Source organism: Podarcis vaucheri (genome assembly GCF_965113315.1).
Source record: "Podarcis vaucheri genome assembly, chromosome: 8".
NCBI classification, from domain to species: domain Eukaryota; kingdom Metazoa; phylum Chordata; class Lepidosauria; order Squamata; family Lacertidae; genus Podarcis; species Podarcis vaucheri.
The window spans coordinates 58705237-58721280 of record NC_138766.1 but is presented as its reverse complement, the minus strand read 5'-3'; the positions used below and the strand labels follow the sequence as shown (position 1 = coordinate 58721280).

At 41.6% G+C, this 16044-nt stretch overlaps 2 long non-coding RNA genes across 4 annotated transcripts in view; one reads left to right on the top strand and one right to left on the bottom strand.

The window, feature by feature from the left end:
• Nucleotides 1-16044, top strand: part of LOC309538493 — a 257452-nt gene that overhangs the window by 141461 nt on the left and 99947 nt on the right. The gene's annotated exons all lie outside the window — the stretch shown is intronic.
• LOC309538520 lies at nt 9299-14653 on the bottom strand. Of its 2 annotated transcripts, none has more exons than XR_014222265.1 (3): nt 13843-14653; nt 11673-11830; nt 9299-10160 (listed from the first exon to the last, which is right to left on the bottom strand). It is a non-coding gene; the product is annotated as an uncharacterized lncRNA (long non-coding RNA). The 2 variants fall into 2 exon arrangements; XR_014222266.1 differs by lacking the exon at nt 13843-14653 and adding an exon at nt 11921-12405.

The window sequence follows — 16044 nt, the reverse complement described above, 5'->3', positions numbered from 1 at the left end:
AAGATCCTAGCCACATTTTAAAGCAGTTTGCCACGGTGGTTTCCCAATTCCCCTCTACGGTTTATTCTCACCACAGCAAATGAATGAATATGGCGCATGTGGTGTGGTGAAACCACAGAGACACTCTCCTCACAAATATAAGCTTCTGCTTATCTGGATGCAGCTGGTGCCAGGTGGCAGTGAGGTTGGGATTGTCTGGGTGCAATAGTGAAACCAATCCAGCACTCTCCGGTACACCCATATTGCCCTGGCCTTGATGCCTTCCAGTCCTAGCACTGGAATCAGCAGCCATGCAGGGGTCAGGAGGGAAGCCCTGTGGCTCTGCACCACTGCTTGTGCTGTTACTGGAGGAAAGATGGAAAAGCAATTAATCCCCTAACATGCCATTCTAAAGAAAACCTCTAGTGCACCTCTTTTTTAAAAAAACACACACACAAACAAATCTTGATCCCATAACTGTTTGCAGTTAAAGTGATACATTCCTACCTTTTAGAGCTGTCTTGTATCATGGCACCAGAAAGTGGGCAAGTGCCCATATGTTGTCAAGACAACTCATGATGCTGTCAGTAGAAGAGAGTGAGATTGACCTGTTCCCTAGGCCACAGGCGAGCACAAGGGAGATCAGGATCTACTGGTTGATCTGTAGATGATGTGAAGCACATCAAGAAGGCTTTCTGACTCCCAATTGTTTAGCAGTTGCGAAAACAAAATGCCCTCAAAAACTAAACTGCTGAAATGAAGAAGGATGGGGGTGGAGGAAGGCCAGTTCTCGTACTTGGAACGAATTAAGTTTAGTTCAGTTACTCAAAAGCAAGTTCTGGACTCCGGCTTCTTTAATTCTAAAGGTCTGGTTAGTGGTTCTTAGTATCCTAGAAAAAGGCTTAAAGCCTGAAGTCTGCTCACCCGTACCTTCCAACATTTCTCCAATGAAAATAGGGCTGTCCTAAGGAAAAGTGGGACATTCTGGGATCAATCCGGGACTGTCCCTGGAAAATAGGGACACTTGGAGGGTCTGCTCACCCCTAGCCTAGGCAATAGAGACACAGAAATGTGTTTCCTTCCATGTGTGTGTATAATGGGTAAACTTCACTTAGCTCCATTCTTTCCACCCCAAAGTATCAATGAATCCAAACTGCCGTAGAAGCAAGCTGACTTGACTAAAACCTAAAACTGAAAGCACATGAAAGGAGATGCATCAGCATGTCTGAATATTGCTAATCCTTATTGCAAAATAATTTGACAAGGCCCTAGCAGGACAGAAACCAAGTGCATCCTGGGAATGCAGAATGCAGAAACTCCCTACCCAACCCTTTTTGATCAAGGGTTCCAATGCTTTTATGGAATTATCTCCATATCTGAATTTCTTCCTGGATTATGAGAGTACATAATTACGATTTGCACAGTTTTCTGTTTTCTGTTTACATCTTTTCCCTTAGTTTTCATGCAGGTTACCAACCCTCATATAACTTTGATTAAAACACCACATGCATTTTTTAAATCTATGTTCACATGCAGCTGTGCTCACCAGTAAGCTATAAAAGGTTGGGGGAGAGGTGAACAGGAAACTTAAGCAAACTGTATTTCAATTTCTGAAATTAATTTTAGGGTTCCCCACACCTATTTTGGTCAGAACAGAGCCAATGTAAACTTCATTCCATGGAGCAAAAAGTAGTTTGAGTTAATGTTATAGTTGGGGCAAAATAACTGAGTTATTCTCACAACTTCCGTTTTCACTGAAAATGTGATAAATAAACATAAAAATCAAAATAAGAAGGAGTTATAACCAATTTTTGAATAAGTCATGGATGTGGAAGATTTCACAGAGATTTCTTTTTGGGCAACCACTTTTCAGAGGACCAAGTTTCTTGCTGCGCATGGTAGGAGCGGCCAGAGGCAAAAGTAGGCAGAGCAACAAATGTAAATTTTACCTTTGTACTGTAGGCTACTTTCTACACACACTCACAGAACCCTCTCTGTCCTCTATCCAGGCAAGCAAGAGGCTTGCCTGGAAGGACACATTCTAACCAGTAAGAAACACTCAAGAAGGGTATGAAGTAGAGTCTGAGAGATGTGTGGCCTGGAGAGAGGGGTGTAGGCAGCCTAGGGAAAGGGGTGTGGCCTGGGGAGAGTCTCAAGGGCCTTATGGAGAGTTCTGGAGGGGCACATTTAGCCTTGTGCCTGAGGCTCTCCTGTTCTAAGATAATGGAACAAGAGTTTAACTCACAGAAGGACCCCTTCAGACTTCATGGAAGGGCCTCTTCTGTAAGTGCAGGAAAGCAGTGTCCCTCCATTCACTGAGCAAAAACACAGACGCCCCCCCCCCCAATGTCCCGATTTTCCAGGGAAAGTCTCAGCCTTACAGAAGCCATTCCAGTTTCTAGTTTGATCCTGTACAGTCCTACTTTCCCATTCGATGTTCCTCTTTTCATTGGAGAAATGTTGGAGGGGATGGAACAGGGTGTCTCTATTTTTACCTGAGAAATGTTGAAGGAGATGAAAACAGTGAACAACAAGCCAATGTCCCCACAATGCCCTTTTTGTTGTATATAATAGTTGATCTTCACATGAGGAAAAACAGGATGAATGGCATCTCTATGAAATCTGTTTATCTATATGAACCAGTTGGTTCAACATCATTTTTAAGAGCACTGGAGTTTTCATCCTTAAATTTTAATTTTAACCTGAAAAATGGAATGTGTGACTTTCCCTCCTTCTCTCTGTACCTTTATATTCTTTAGAAACGTAGTGTTGTATGTCTTAAAAAGAGATGTTCGTGTCAAAAAGATGACCTGCTGTTTGGGGAGGGAGGAGAGAAGAAATCATTAAAAGAGATTTCTCAATAATCAAGGACATCTGTGATCCTGTACTGCTTGCAAAAGCACAAAGGGCCTACTGCTCCCCTGCCAAAGTACAATGTCTGTGATCCCTCACCCCAAAGGGAAAATAAGGAGAGAAGGAGAAAATTATGTGACAGGAGATCAGCTGCTCTCTGCTTCTTTTTTTAAAAGCCCAGGTTGTTGCTATTTAACATATAACCCTCTGACCTTACTGCTGTGGCTGCTTTGAAACACCAAGCTATTTAATTATGCAAATTACAAACAGAGAAAAACATCAGAAGAATCTGCCTAGAAATTACCTCGTTTGACTGGAAATTAGTTGGCTTATTTGAACTTACAGGACGTTGCTTTTCAGTGTTGAATTCTGGCTTGGTGCGTTGGTTTATTTGCATTATCTTACATCTCTGTGGGACACTGAAAAGTGTTAAGAATTAATGGCTGAAGTAATATCTCATCTATTATCCTTATGCCTAATTATTTTTAAAGATGTGTCCTGTAGTGGGCACTAATGAATGGAATTCTCCTCGAATCCTGGTGCACACAGAGCAAACAAACAATGCATATCCATTTCACTTGTCGGTGAAGGCAGCGGTGCTATTAAGCCAATGTAGCTGTCAGCAATCTCAGGAGCTTGCCATTCAGAATTTCTCTCTCCAAATAAGCTAATTCTTTTGAATCTGACCAAAGTGGACCCGAGCTTCTGGAAGCTTTGTGCCACAGTGCATTTGGAAGCCTTTAAATCCTCCCTGTTGCTTTTGCTGGTTGGATGGTGGATCTGATAAGATAATTGTGTGTATATTTTGGACCCTGATGATGCCCTTCTATATGAAGGTATACAAAGGTATACGCAGCCGTACTACTAAAGAGGAAACAATCTCTTTCCTGACTTCATTCTCTAGGAAGCCTAATGCCCACACGGAATCTCTTTTGCTGGATCCGGCCAGTGGCCCATCTAATCCAGGCTTCTGTTCTCATAGTGACCTGCAAGTTAGCCATGAGCACAACAGCACTCCAACTCCCTGTGATTCCCAGCAACTGCTCTTCAGAGGCATAATGTCTCTGGCCATGGTGGGAGAACATAGCCATTGTGACTAGTAAAGGTAAAGGTAAAGGGACCCCTGACTATTAGGTCCAGTCGTGACCGACTCTGGGGTTGTGGCACTCATCTCGCTTTACTGGCTGAGGGAGCCGGCGTACGGCTTCTGGGTCATGTGGCCAGCATGACTAAGCCGCTTCTGGCGAACCAGAGCAGTGCACGGAAATGCCGTTTACCTTCCCGCCAGAGCAGTACCTATTTATCTACTTGCACTTTGACGTGCTTTTGAACTGCTAGGTTGGCAGGAGCAGCGACCGAGCAACGGGAGCTCACCCCGTTGCGGGGATTCGAACCGCCAATCTTCCGATCGGCAAGTCCTAGGCTCTGTGGTTTAACCCACAGCGCCATCCGCATCCCATTGTGACTAGTAGCCATTGTCAAAGTGTCCTCATTGTACAAAGAAAGTTTGAGCTTTGCCTTTCAAGTGTGTATGACCTGATGAAAAATGTTGTATCTTAAATTTCACGGAAAGCCGGTAGTTTGCAAACCTTACTCCCACTCCACATCCTCAGGGACTGTTTGAGCAGGTCTGCAAAAGTGCTCTCTTCTAGAACCATCTTCTAGAACTAGCATGAGGGCTGCAACCAGCATCCATGGTGCCTTCCACTCCCTGTGCCCTGTCCCTGGAAAGAGCTCAGTGGAAGCAATGCTACATGGGGATGGAGAGCCCTGTAGGATCTTCTGTGGGTTTAATAGTTTCAGGGAAGTCAATCTGTGCATTAGATTATGACATTCGCCAAATCTGAAACTGATTTTTATGGTAAAATTATGTTCACTTGCTCTTTGCGAGGTAGAGGATCTGCATTGCTGCACTTAGTAAATAAGATCTCTAACAATAGATCTCAGAGCTTAAAAAACAAACAAACCCTGGGATTGGGTGCTCTGCCATGCTCAGCAATGTCTTACGGCATAGAACTGCACAGTTCTCTATATTCCTCACTGTATATGGCAATTTCTTCCAGTGCTCATATAGAGAGGCAATGGGAATCCACTGCTGTCCTTCCATTGTAAGTGCAAGATTAATAAAAATATGTATTTCACTAAAATCAGGTTTACAACAAAACAGCCTCTCTCTCTCCCTCTCCCTCTCTCTCTCTCTCTCTCTCTCTCTTTGTGTGTGTGTGTGTGTGTGTGTGTGTGTGAGAGAGAGAGAGAGAGAGAGAGCGTGCGAGCTAGCTCTTGGCATTTTGCTGCAATGTATATAATAAAGACCTCATTGCTCCACCATTACTCAGTTTAAACCTCAATGTAATATGTAGCAAGGTAGATATGTAAAAGTAACTTACAAGTTTCTGTGAATATATGCTAAACTTAGGCACGCTTAGATATCCAGCATACTAAAATGCAATTAAAGTAGCCTTGGAAATGAACTAAACAATCTAGGGATAGCGTCTGTGCTGTTAAAAAGCTGTAGGCCATATGGCTGGTAAAAAATAATCGGCCATATGGCTCAGGACATACTTTGACTTTTTTGTGTAAAAATACGCTTGAAACTTATTCCGTCTGTTGGTTGTTTTGTTAAGATTTATTCTCTGGCTTTATTAAAGTTCTGATCCTGTAACAAAACCTTGTGGTGCTAGTTCTCTGCATAAAGGATCCTGAATGCTTCTTTGCCATCATTAGTTATTAGTCCTTAGTAAATAGTGGGCAATTCCTGTTAGAGACTTAGAGCAGATCCACACCATACAATTAAAGCACATGTCTTTTCCCCAAAGAATCCTGGGAATGGTAGTTTGTTAAGGGTGCTGGGAATTATAGTTCTGTGTGGGGAAACTACAGTTCCCTGGATTCTTTGGAGAAAGTCATGTGCTTTGAATATACTTTAATTGTATGGTGTGTTCTGCTTTTAGGTTTTGCTCTTAGCACAACTTAAGGGATGCCATGAAGATTCTCTTCCCTTTCTTCCCACTGAACAATGTGGAATGGTGGTTGAGAGGAGATTACAGCAATTCTTTCCTTCCATACCCCTTACCACTTTGTGTCCACATAGATTCTTTTAGTGCAAATGCATTCTTCTTTTGCATGGCCTAAATTTCTACTTTATGTCCCACACATCCCTTTCCTCTCCTTGCTTTTAAACTAAGCTCAGGTCAGTGTCATGCACTTCGCACAACACTTCCTGTTTTATTTTTAATCACAGAGAATACCAAGGCTTGGATATTTTTTTTCAAATTCTGTCTTGTACAATCAAGAAGAAAAAATGCACAAAATGAAGAATTGTTAAGTCTTCTTATGCATTTTTCAAATTTTGCATCTTAGCAAATATAAAGACTGAATTCATGCCAGATATGATCAAGACATTGCCAGCAATTTCTGTTTACATGGATTTGCAAAATTTCCATCCAAGAAAGACAGGAAGCAGAGCAATTGACTGTTCTTCAGAATACTGCAGTTGCCTACATGATAAAATAGCACCTAAATGAAGAGGGCCTGTTTTGGTTGCCTCTGCATTAGTGCCCCTTATCACAGCCATAGCAATGCTTTTCCACCATCAGGAAAGTTTCACCCAATGGTATAGCATTATATTGTTCATCAATGTCTACTCAGAGGTAAATTTGTTCAGCAAAGGTAGTTTCTAACGTTAATTGAAAGCTTGCTTTTGGGGGGACTTAGCCTGTCTGTTGCTCTACTGCTCAGTGGGGCTAGGGAATGTGTGATTAATTGCCGTTAATTGCTTCTTACTTAGTAAGCTTTTTATGTAGTAAGTTCCTTGGGTGTGTGGACACTAAAGTAATGGTTTGATTTTATTTAAACTAATTTTGTTTGTCGCAAAAAGAATAATAGAATCATAGAATTGTAGAGATGGAAGAAACCCCAAGGCTCATTTTGTCCAACCATCTGCTATGCAGAAATCTCAACTAGATCATACATGGAAGATGGCCATCCAACCTCTGCTTAAAAATCTCCATGGAAGGAGAGCCCACCACTTCTCATGGGAGTCTCTACCACTGTTGAACAGCTCTTACTGTCATAAAGTTCTTCCTGATGTTTAGTCAGAATCTCTTTTCCTGTAAACTGAAGCCATTGGTTCAGGTCCTAGCTGCTAGAGCAGGAGAAAACAAGCTTGCTCCATTCTCTATGTGACAGACTTCTAGATATTTGAAGATGCTTATCATATCTCCTCTCAGTCTTCTTGTTACTGGCTAAACATACCCAGTTCCCTCAACCTTTCCTCATTAGGATTGGGTTCCAGATCTTTGATAATCTTGGTCATTTTCCTCTGCACACGTTCCAGCTGGTCAATATCCTTCTTAAATTGTGGTGCCCAGAACTGGACACAGTACTCCAGGCGCAGTCTGACCAAGACAGAATAAAATAGTGCTATTACTTCCCTTGATTGGGACACTATACTTCTGTTGATGGAGCCTAGAATAGCCTTAGCTTTTGTTGCTGCTGCATCAGACTGTTGACTCATGTTCAGCTTGTGATCTACTAAGACCCTTACATCCTTTCCCCATGTACTACTTGCATGTGAGGTGTCTCCCGTATTCTGTTGGTGAAGCTTGTTCTTCCTGCCTAAGTGTAGAACCTTACATTTGTCCCTATTGAATTTTAGTTTGTTGATTTTGGCCCAGTTCGCTCCAATCTGTTGAAGTCAACTTGAATTCCGATTGGTGTCATCTACAAATCTGATGTCAGGGACTGGCTGGACACTGAAGAACAGTGGCTGAATTCTGATGAGAAGCAGTGTTGGAGACTGGATTGGATGAAGGGATCATTGAACTGTGGGAACCTGTAATAGTCAGCAAGAGTCAAAAGAAGCTGCAGGATTGAAGACTGAACAACAAGTGCAGGAGAAGGGAGAGATTGGTGAGGTTGATGTAGAGTCAAGGGCTTCCACGCCGCCGCCGCCGCCTCCTCCTCCTCCTGATCCCACCTCTCCTGCTCCACTGTCTCCCAGGACCAGAAGAGGATTGAACAGGGAGGAGCAGAAGGTTACATGTAGGTGGAGTCTGCATCTGCTTGCACACAGCTCAGGTGGGCAAGATACATAAGCTGAGCTTGGGAGGGGAGCCCCTCTGTTGCAGCAACTGCCTCATCAAGTGCACACATTGGACTAGCTGAGAAACGTAGGACTGATGGACATAGCTTTCCCTAATTGGTAAGTGTATTTTTGACAAGTCAATTTCTCCCTCTGGACATTCCTTGCCTGATAGCGCCTTGATACTTGATGAGCATCCCCTCAATACCTTCATCCAAGTTGTTTATAAAGATGTTGAACAATGACGGGCCCAGGTCAAAACGCTGTAGTATCCCACTCTTCCCTTTTTTCCCAGGATGATAAGGAACTGCTAGTGGGTTCAGTCAGTCAACCAGCTACAAGCCACCTAACAGTTATCTCATCCTGTCCACATTTTACCAGCTTCTCCACAAGAGTATCATGGAGAGCATTGTCAAAAGCCTTACTGAAATCAAGGTACACTATATCCAGGCATTCCCCTGATCCACCAGGCTTTATATATATAAAAAAGAGATTTGTCTGGCATGAAGGAAAGAGAGAGAGAGAGAGAGAAATAAAATAAAATCACCCCACTGCCCCCTCTTGGCAACAAAAGGAAACTTTCATTTTGAAGGAACAATTACCCCCAAAAGCTTCCATTGCATTTGGCCTGTCCACATTGTGGAGAGTCTAGTATTGCAAATATGTTTTAAGAAAAAAGCTACAGATCAGATCTGAATGTAGATTCCTCATTTAAACAATTAACATATGATGTCAACTCCAGAGGAAAGGGTAGTGTTAGGAGTATGCACAGGCCCCAAGATACGTATTGTATTTGTATCTGTGTGGTTTAAAAAATTTCAATCAGTTTCTGATTCACTCTATGCTGTCACCACAACTGTCTGTACTTTTGGTTCAGAGCCATTCTGTATGAAACAAGGCTGTGCTCAACATTTACTACAATGGGGAGTCTAAAAACGGCTATAATAGTTTTTTGGGCTAAAGTGGATGAAATTTACAGGCACAAGAGCCCCTCCAGAGAGGATTAAGTCTGCCAAATTGCAGACCAATAGGTCCAACGGCTTTTTGTGGGTGAAAATAAAAGTGATTCACTTTCCTCCATAATCCCTTGCAGGAGTTTGTCTCTTGCTCTTTCATACTTTATAATAAGTAAGAAAGGGGGGCAAGTGGTGTGCATTTTTCCTTGTACTTTTTGCAAAAAAATAAATAAATTGCAGCTTCACACTATAATTTTCTTTCTGGTTCTATTTTTCCTTTATTTCAATAGTTCTAAAGTTCTGAAGAGCTCTGATGAGAGAGAGAGAGAGAGAGAGAGAGAGAGAGAGAGAGAGAGAGAGAGGGAGAGTGTTAAAGGAGAGCAACATAGGATTTAAAACAAATAAAGCCTTTAACTTTTTTAAAAAAATCCTCTGCTGCACTTTAACAAAAACAACCCAGAACTCTTCAGTGTTCCACAGGCCACAAGTGGTCAGCATAACTTCTTGCAAAGCTGTTAGACCTAGGGAAACATAGATCTATAGAAAATCATAGACCTCTAAGTTTCAGAAAAGCACAGAAAAAACATTACGACATGAGGCTTTGTGGTGACCCTGCTCTGACTGGGGTGGGGGCTATGTATATTAAGCTTGGACTCGTAATTGAGGAAAGACCCCTGAATCACCTTGATTTGCCTCGTGATTCAGCCCCTAAGTAAAGCCGATGCACACTCTGATGATACATTGCTGAAATGTACAGGTAAATGCCTCAAAAGAAGAAACTCGTTGAAGTCATGAATGGAACACCTGAAGCAATATCATTGTTTTAGCAAACAAGGTGTAGACCTGGCCAGTCTCTGGTTTTGAAGCCATCGGGAGCTTCTGTAAGCTTAGCTACATTGAGCCTAGCAAAGTAAGATCAGGAAAAACTAATTAGTCAACAGTTTGTCAGCATCTCTGTAAGCTGAACAACCTTAAATTGTTGTCCACCTTGTTTTGTGTGTGTTTGTTGTTTGAAATGTATTGCTTAGTGTACATCTCCCAAAAGTTCTTTCTGCTTCTTCTTTCAGCATGTTGTAAATGTCAGTTCACACATCACCTACCTACCGGCTTCCTCACTTCTTTTCCAGCAAGAGGAGAAACTGCTGTAAACATTTCTGTTGTTGTCTTAGTTGCATTTGCTGGGCAAAGGTCATCATGCTCTGATTTAGTGTTTTCAAATAAGTGTGCCCTTTGGTGCCGCATTCTATTGAGAGACAACACAGCCCAGGCAGGAGAGTTCAGCATGGCCACTAATAAAACACAAGTGCCGCTTTGTCAGGCCATGAGCGATTACTTGAACAAGTGCCAACCAAGAAACCAAACATTAGAGCACAGCTCTTCAGACCCTCAAGACAAAGGACCAATTGACTTTCCTCATTAGTCGGTGTGCCAAACATGCAAACACAGTTCCCCCTCTGTCTTTGATGCTCAAACCATGCCAGCTTGTTAACATCTTGGGTGGCACCGTGGTTTACGAGCCTGTAATGATTATTATGTGGGGCAATTATTTGGCCCTAATTGAAATGATAGACCAGTCCTTTAAATGCCTCCACGGAGCATCTTTCAGACAGTTTATAAATTCTGACTTTCCTCTTATAGACTTTGGCTGCACGGCATGCATGAAAACCCCTCCCCTCCCCGCTCCGCTTAACCTTTAAACTCCCAGCTTGTGAATGCAGCCCGGGACGAAGGTTGTGCTAATGTAGGTGGCCGTCGCCAAATGACTTTGGCAATGCAAACATAAATCCTGATGCTTAACAGAAAAGGTCGTTGTTTAAAGTTTCTCCATTTTTTCCAGTTTGGCTTGCCACCCTGTAATTGTGAATCATAACTAAAATATGCACTATAATGATTTCAATATGCAAAATATTTTCAGACAAGTCAAAAGGTATTCTAGCAGATCTCAGTTTCTTTTAGTTTTCTTTTGCACATTTATTTTGTATGAATCTCATTGATGAAGTAAAATCACTATTATACAAATCTACTACTTGCTCCAATGGAGTTGGGCAGGATAATTGACACAAAATTTGTTTTATAGTCTTTCTTCCCCCCTGCAAATCTACATAATTAGAAAATAAGGATTCTTTACCCATTGTTTCCACACCTCTATCATACATCATTATGGATTGAAGAGGTATAATCTCACCCAGCTACACTTTACACTTACAAAACACAAAGTCTACAGACATGTTCCCATTCACTTCAATGGACAAAACACTTCTTTAGGCACATTCCTTTGAATGTGCAGAACTACACCTCCCAATGCCTGTGGAGAAGGTCTTTGGCTTCATGGAAGAATGAATGCCTTGAATATGAAAAAGCTGAGGTTGAATCCCTGGCATTTTCATGGCAGAGATCTGATACCCCCGAGAGCTTCTGCCGGTTACTGAGTGAGATGGACTGACTATCTGACTCATTATAAAGCAGCATTCAATGTTTCCTATGTGATGTGAACTTGGGCAAATCACTCTTTCTTAATTCTAAGCTTCCTATATGTAAAACTGAACTTAAATTACCTTACCTCACAGGGATGCTGTCAAAATAAATTATAGTATTAAAGCCCATAACATAATTGAAAATGCTTTGTAAGTTGTATTAAAAAATCAAGCATAAAATATTTATTTTAGCAATAATTTTATATAGCAGTTTCTGTAAGTCTTTTCAAAGAGAACACAGATTTACGTACATTTTCATTAGCTAATGTTAGGTATAGATGCAAATTTAGAAATTATTACTGTAATTTAAATGGAAATACATCTTACCATACGAGGGAAGATGTGACCAGGTGGCTTGTGTTTCTGCTCAGTTTGCTGTCCAGCTGCTAAGTGTTGGTGGTCATCCAAGACTGGATTTGGATCAGACAGAGGACTCCCTCAGACAGAGGACTGACCTCTAACTACTCTTCAAACAGGAGAGATCTCTGTAAAGTAGGATACATGGTCAGCCTAATATTTATTGTAATTAACAAACGACAAAACTGATACCTAACAGCAACACAGCATCACTTCACCTGAAGGAAGTTATTTTATAGATGCATACTATCAAGTCTGTTAGTATAGCAGCTATACAACCAGCCTTATTCCAGACAAACTGAGCTCTTCCTAATAAGGTTTAGAAATGTGCCAAAATGACACAGCAGCAGTAGCAAAAAATGATATAATCAAATTATACATTATCCTCCTTATTCCACTTTCAACACATCACTATGGAAAACAAACTGTAAGTATAAAAATCACCTTTTGCCAGTTTTGGCATTATGGAAGAAAACAACTTTTAAAAAATCCCTTCTCAAATGTAGATGATTATGTCAGCATGCAGGCAAAATGAAGGTTGAAGTTATAATATTTTTGTCACTTGATCTCGCTTGAATTATTCATGAGCTTTTGGCAAATTAGCTACCAATTCAATACAAATCCACTCTCCTAGTTTGATCAAGTTGTACTCTTATTTTCTATTGCCAGGTAGAGCAAATGAGCATTTTGGCTGGGGTTTATTTTGTTGTTATTGTAGCAGAGAAAGCATACTGTGAAGTGTGAGACTTTCTTTTGAGAGATTCCACTTCACAGTCAGCTGAAATTTTCTGCAGCAAAACAGTTGGTGGCAAGTTAAATTTAGAAGCCCTGTTAAAAAGAATAGAGATCTGTCCTTAGACTGTGGGTGAGAAGATACATAATGTTGTTATCACAGGCACAACAGCAGTCCAATGGCCTTGATCAGAGCACACTCTGCTCCCAAAGAGCTACATCAGATCAACGAGAGAGAAATCTCAAGGCTGGTTCTTTCCCCTCAGTAGTCCACCACTTCATTTTATTTACTTATTTTCCAATGAATTTCTCCTTCATCAATGCTGCCTGAAGGTGCTTCTCATTGCCTGTCAGATTTCTTCTTTATAGAGCTAAAATGTATAGGGGCTAGCCAACACATCTATTAGATCAGGGTAGATGATATGGCATCCTCCAGATGATGGACTCCTAGTATCCATGACCATTTGCCATGTCGATTGGGGCGGATGGGAGCTGTATTTCACAACATCTGGAGGCACCACACTGCCTACCCTGGGTTAGATTGTTCCAAATCCCCTTTTAAGATGATGATGATGATGATGATGATGATGATGATGAAGAGTTTGGACTTGATATCCTGCCTTTCACTCCCCTAAGGAGTCTCAAAGCAGCTAACAATCTCCTTTCACTTCCTCCCCAACAACAAACTCTCTGTGAGGTAAGTGAGGCTGAGAGACTTCAGAGAAGTGTGACTAGCCCAAGGTCACCCAGCAGCTGCATGTGGAGGAGCGGGGAAGCAAACCCAGTTCACCAGATTACGAGTCCACCGCTCTTAGCCATTACACCACACTGGCAATCCTATACCCACTCACCTGTTAACCCCATGTGAACTTAGTGGGAAGTAAAGGTAAAGGGACCCCTGACCATTAGGTCCAGTCATGACCGACTCTGGGGTTATGGCGCTCATCTCGCTTTACTGGCCGAGGGAGCCGGCGTACAGCTTCCGGGTCATGTGGCCAGCATGACTAAGCCGCTTCTGGAGAACCAGAGCAGCGCACGGAACACCGTTTACCTTCCTGCCGGAGCGGTACCTATTTATCTACTTGCATTTTGACGTGCTTTCGAACTGCTAGGTTGGCAGGAGCAGGGACCAAGCAACGGGAGCTCACCGCATCGCAGGGATTCGAACTGGCAACCTTCTGATTGGCAAGTCCTAGGCTCTGTGAGTAAAGATGTATAGGATTGCACTATCAGTTTATTTAAAAGGTGTAGCTGGTGTGTGTGCACGCACACACACAGACTGTATCCCTACTTGCTTCATTCACAGCCCCCCTTTCACAACCCCTCCCCTATCCCTCTGCCTCTGATCAACCCTCTCCCCCACCCACAAAATACTGAAAGAAAGTGAAGTGATTTCTGTTTTACCCACCTCAAAGTTGTAAAATCTGCCCTTGCAGGAGGATGGTTGCACCTGTTGTTCTGAAAGTTGGCTGACTTCATCCCCTCAGATGGGGCAACCATGTCTGTGAATTGCATCCCACTCTGGCAGATTTTTATTTTTTTTACGTTAGCAACTTTTTCTTTAAAGAGTCAAACAAAAATATTTCATGTTTCCCTGAATGAAATTGTGGTTCTACCTACAATTTAGCAGCCTAAATTAAGCTGGGTTATTTTTATTTCCTTTACATCGTGCTCTTTCTCCAATTTCTGTAGGGTGTATCCCCATTTTATACATATCCAAATTTAAAAATCCCACCTCATGCCCATGGCTGGTAGTAGAGAAGTATAAGATTTTAAACAAACAGATGTCCATTTGGGAAAACCTTGCCTCTCCCCTTCCATTCCAATGGTTTCATGGGCCCTCTTTTTGCCAAGCTTTTCAGACAAAGCATTTTTAATATGTGATCCATCTGCACTTGCCTATATTTCGTAGATTTACCAGACAGAAAAACAAAAGGCAATAAAAGTTGTCCCCCACCCTGCAGTTCATTAAATTAAATGGAAGCTAGTATCAGTGGCCCTGAACCCGAAGATGGTATTTACGGATGATTCCTTCCAGCTTGATGCAATTTATTGTGGGATCTTGCCCACTGAGTTACTGGCCTTTACACTATGGCTCTGGTCCAAAGGAATAGATAAATTAATCTTGTAGCAAGTATACTCATGTACTATTGATTGGAAAGGAAACAGGTGACAGATTCATAGGAAAGCAGTGCTTGCACCAAATGGAAGAGATGGGAAACAAACCCCCCAAAAATAGGTCTTGAAAAGCAACTGTAAATTAAGTGTGAGGATGGAATGGACAAAAGGCCTGCTTGCCTCAACTGCCACCCTAAATTATTGTGACACCCTCAGCATCATAAATTACCACTGGATCTTTATCTGGGCTTATTGAGAGACTTTTATATCAAGTACAGAGAAGCAATAATTTTGTTAGAATGTAGAAATCAGCACTTTCCTGTAATTATTGTTTCGATATATAGTTAATGTGTGTTTAATGTCAACAGGAAATAGTATTTATTTGTCCATCTGCCCCCACCCCCACCCCACCCTCGATCCTTAGTATGCCATTTATTTCTGGCCAAAACAAATATGTAGAATTGAGCACAAAACACTTAATATCATTAATATATACTATTGTAGGTTTTGCAGGTCTTCTACAATGTAACAAGATTCTTCATACCAGAAGACTGCCATGAGCAGAGTGAAGGAAGGGTTTAGTGGAAAATGTGTCCAAGACATGGATGATAATGACAGAATTTGCTTCAGGGAATTCTGGAAGCATCCACCTCCCCCTGTGAGAGCAAGATTCATGGTTTATGTGGACTTTTGTACTGATCCAACGGGACTCTTCTTATTTCCTTCTGTTTATAAAACACTCCTCAGTGGTCAAGTTCACAAAGTGAGCCACAGGTGTCAGTGAAGAAGCAAACCTTCAGCACAATGACTTGGTCAACTTTTGAGGAAATGGCTATATTCCCAGTATTGTTTATTTCTTTCCCTTTATGAATCGCTAGATGATCTGCCAACTCTACAATTCTGTGATTCTGTGATTCACCAATAAAAGCACCAATAACTTTTTAAAAAAACAGCATAGAAAACAATTTCATAGATGAAATTTCAAATCTAGTACAGATACAAACTAGAATAAAAATTCTACACTTAAAAGACTTGCTGAAAGAGGGAGGTTTCCATAGGCACCATAAGCTAATAGAAATGATTCCTGTCTGATATGCTATGGAGGGGCGTTCCAAATGGCAAGTATCACTTAGCTGAAGACCCAATTCCTTTATTGTACAAAACAGATACCTTGGTGAGATGGTATTGGTGGAATGCCTTCTACTGAAAAGAGCAGTTATCAGTTGGGTATATAAGGAATGAGATGATCTTTTAGCATTACTACTAGTGCTAGTAGTGTTAGCTTTGCTGCTAATGTTAGTGCTAGCATTACTTGCCATACATATTTATCACCAGCACTGTGCAAGATTGTAGTGTTTAGGAGCTAAGCACAAAGAACATTTCTAGGTGATAGGCACTAAAGGCACTTTTACGACTGATGCTTATTGTCTGCAACACTTCTAAAAAATCTTGTGAAGATAGTTGATGTGGCGTATAATGTAGGAAACAGCCA